Source organism: Cebus imitator, unplaced genomic scaffold (genome assembly GCF_001604975.1).
Source record: "Cebus imitator isolate Cc_AM_T3 unplaced genomic scaffold, Cebus_imitator-1.0 Scaffold217, whole genome shotgun sequence".
NCBI classification, from domain to species: Eukaryota; Metazoa; Chordata; class Mammalia; order Primates; family Cebidae; genus Cebus; species Cebus imitator.
In genome coordinates this window covers 932,395-936,324 of record NW_016107532.1, presented here as the reverse complement: position 1 = coordinate 936,324, position 3,930 = coordinate 932,395, and positions in this window count along the sequence as shown.

Sequence of the window (3,930 nt, the reverse complement as noted above, 5' to 3'; positions counted from 1 at the left end):
AATTGCAAGTAGGAATTGAATATTATTTTTCAGCTCCCTAGGAAAAAAGCTCTGGTCCTATAATATTCAATACATTTAATTTTTGCATGATCAGCTTTTTGCATATGTTACAAGGAATGTAAGAAACTGGGTAAGAATGGGTAAAAAAATTAAGTAAGAAACTGGGTAGGAATGGGTAAAAAATTAACTAGGAGTTCACCTGTAAGGAATTCCGGACTCATTAAAGGACTGGAATATCCCTTGAAATCTATAATCTATTTGAGAAACAAGATGCTTAAAACATTTAAATATATAATATGTAATATAGTATATCATATTAAGTGTCAACATGAGTAAAACAGTAAGTTCTGTAATAAACCACAGGAAGGAGGGATGTAAGTTAGGGATGGTATGGAACTTCTTGAGTTCTACTTTGCTTTTTTGAGGAAAGCAAAGTAGTAAAAAGAAGTGGATGGACAAGAGAAGGAAGGGACCAACCTCTTAGGTCAAAGAATGGACCTCTTTTGAAGATGAGTTGTTTTCTTAACATTGATGTGAACTACAAATAGACAAATTTCAAGTTTAAAAAACAGATCATTGAACAAGTGTGACTGAATAGGAGAGTATTTACTAATAATGAGATAAGACATCAGTTGGTAAAAGGTTAGAAAGATGGACCTGGACCAGACTGCACAGGTCTTTCTTACCGCCCAGGAAAGGAGACACCATGGAGTCTTTGAGCAGAAGAATGACAGAAAGACAGTGTTTAAAACGTTCATCTAATAAGGTGGATTTGAGCAGAGAGGGACAACTGGTAAGAATCTGGTTAAGAAGATGACAGCTAATAGTCAAGGACTGTGCCTGTGGACACAGAAATGAATAGTTCTAACAATCACTGCATGGGAAAAATTAACATAATATACTGAATAACTAAATGCAGGGAGTAAAGAATAGTGAGATATCGAAATACAACAAGGTAACAAATCTCACAGTCTAGAAGATTGGCGTATCAGTGACAGACCAGGGGAGTCAGGAGGGCTGGTTTGGGAGAGAAGAATGAGAGATGGTTTTGACATATGTTGTGTTTGTAGTAGCTCTTTACTGCTTTTGGGTTACAAATCCTTCCTTTGAGAAGCTGATGGAACCAATGGATCCCCTCTTCAGAAAAAATAAATGCATTCATACTTACACATGCTGTACAATTTATAATGTACACTCCTGGAATTGGCTGCAAGAGAGCTCTTGATCCAAGCTGTGCCAATCAGAGCCCTACCTGGAATTTTTGTACTCTATATTCAGAGGGTCAAGTCAGTCTCTCCTTAGTAGCTAAATCTGTGAATGCTGTTAGCTGATATATTTTATAATACATGAGCCTGAGAAACAGAGGGAATGCTCCAATGCAGAATGAGAAGAGAGACAGAAAAGAGAGAGAGAGAGAGAGAGAGCACCTCATACAAAAAGGTCAGAATTGAGAAAAAGAACATGTCCTAATGGCAGCTGAGTTCATGTCTTTATTAAGAAAGCAACTCATCTTCAAAAGAGGCCCATTCTTCAACCTAAGAGGTTGTCATATTCACTCCCTCCTCTGGACTTTTGTTGTGATCTCAGTGCCCTTCCTTCCTTCTATGTAGCAATTTCTTTTTCCTGTTCTGCTTTCTCCAAGAAGCAGTTCTATACCATCCCAGTCAAACTTGCATCCCTCATTCTTATAATTTATTACAGAACTTACTGTTTTATTCATGTTGAGACTTAATTCTATAATATGCTATATTATATATTTAAATGTTTTAGGCATTCTGTTTCTCAAGTAGATTATGACAGTTGAATAGGCAAGACTTCCCTCAAATCAATTCTGTATGCCCTATGGCACTTATCACAGCTATATATGAACAGTAGGTGCAAATATTTGTCAAACATTTATAAATGTCAATGTAAAAATATATGAGCATTTGTTTATTCATATTTTACATGCATTTTTTCATTTTACAAAAAAGGGATTTACTAGAAACTTCTTTTAAGTAGTAGCTCCTCTATGTGGAAATGTTTTTAAGTGTTCATCTAGAAATATTAAATATTTATCAAAAGCCTGAGGTAGAGTTGGTGGGGAAAATGTTGAAGCTATCATGTTAGAAGCCATTAATTGCAGATCAAGAAATGAGATTATGAAAAACAATCAATAAGAAAAATCTCATTTACACCCACCTTTAGAAATCCTTCCATTGTGTGACATGGATTACTTTTTTTCTTTCTTTCTTTTTTTTTTTTTTTTTTGAGTGCGGGTCTTGCTCTCTTGCCCAGGCTGGAGTGCAGTAGTACAATCATAGCTTATTGTGATCCTGAACTCCTGGACTCAAGTGATCCTCCTGTCTCAGTCTTTTGAGACTCTGAGATTACAGGTATGAACAACTGGCAACTCATATTTAAAAAATGTGTATTATTTGTTCTCATTTACACTTTATTTGTTATTCTCCTCAGGGCAACTATTAGGGAATAAAGTTTATGTCTACATTTAGTTTGTGGCTCTACCCATCATTCACTGTAAACTTGGGCTGCTTCATCTAAAAAATTAAGATAATACTTATCTGATAGGATGTTGTGAGGAAATGAGGCTGTACATATAAAGCAGCTAGTAAAATATTTGCTGCCAGTAAGTGATCAACCAGTGGTGGATGGTATTACTCTTTATTCAAAAGGGAGAGAGAGTTGAGGGAAAAGGGTAGAAAAAGGTGAGCCTGATGGTTTACTTGAGACTTGGAGGGCTGGGCATGGTGGCCCATGCCTGTAATTCCAGCACTTTGGGAGGCTGAGGCAGGCGGATTGCTTGAGCCCAGGAGTTCGAGACCAGCCTGGACAACATGATGAGACTCCATCACTACAACAATATAAAAAATTAGCTGGGCATGGTGGCACCTTTCGTCTCAGCTACTCAGCAGGCTGAGGTGGAAAGATCACCTGAGTCAGGGAAGTAGAGGCTGCAGTGAGCCATGATGGTGCTACTGTACTCTAGGCTGGGTGACAGGAGTAAGACCATGTCTCAAAAAAAAAAAAAGAGAGAGAGAGAGAGAGAGAGACTTACAGGTAGCCAGGGAAGACATCATAGGCAGAGGTGAGTGAGAGTTAGAGTTGAAAGGACAAGAAGGGCATTTTGAATGTTACAGATGATGCTGAAATGTTGGGAGGTATAGGGTAAGGATGGGCTATGTTAGCTACGTTATGAACAATTATTTGGAGGTTCTTATTACACGGCATATGTTATGTTTCCAAATTTAAGTTATAAACTAAATTATCATCTTTACTAGAATGGATTTTTAGTAGTTAATAAAATTAGTATTCTCAGGATTTCAGGTAATAGTGACAGAAAAGGAATTCAGAGAGAGGAGTTGAGAACAGAGGTGGCTTCTTGCTACAATGTTCTTCTCTGTCCCTACTATACCCCACCCACAACTCTGTTAGGGACATATTGTTTCGTACACAAAGTTACAGCATGGCGGCAAATTATAAGGCTGGACAGTGGAACAGAACTGGCAGAATAGAAGGATGGTGGATGATCAAAAGAGCGAAGCAGTGAGTTCATTCCTGGATATTACCCATGGGAAAATGGGATATGGGAAAGGCTGGCCAAAAGAAGTGGGGATTGATCTTTGGAAGTATGATGAGGACAGTGAGTCAGAGTTACTCACTTTATCAGAGCAGGAGACCATGTGGGTTACAGCTATCAGAGCTTAGTGTGGGTAAATCCAATAAAGAGCTCTGTTGCTAAAATTGAACAATTACAGTGTTTTTAAAATTTCCAGGAAAAATGGGTTTAAAGGTTTTCATTTTGTGAATTATTATTAAGTTTTCGGTACTTCCTACCTTGTAAAAATTTGCAAATAAATTTAAAGAGAAAAATGCAGACGTATTATTTCTTAAAAACACTTTTTTTTTTTTTTTTTTTTTTTTTTTTTTTTT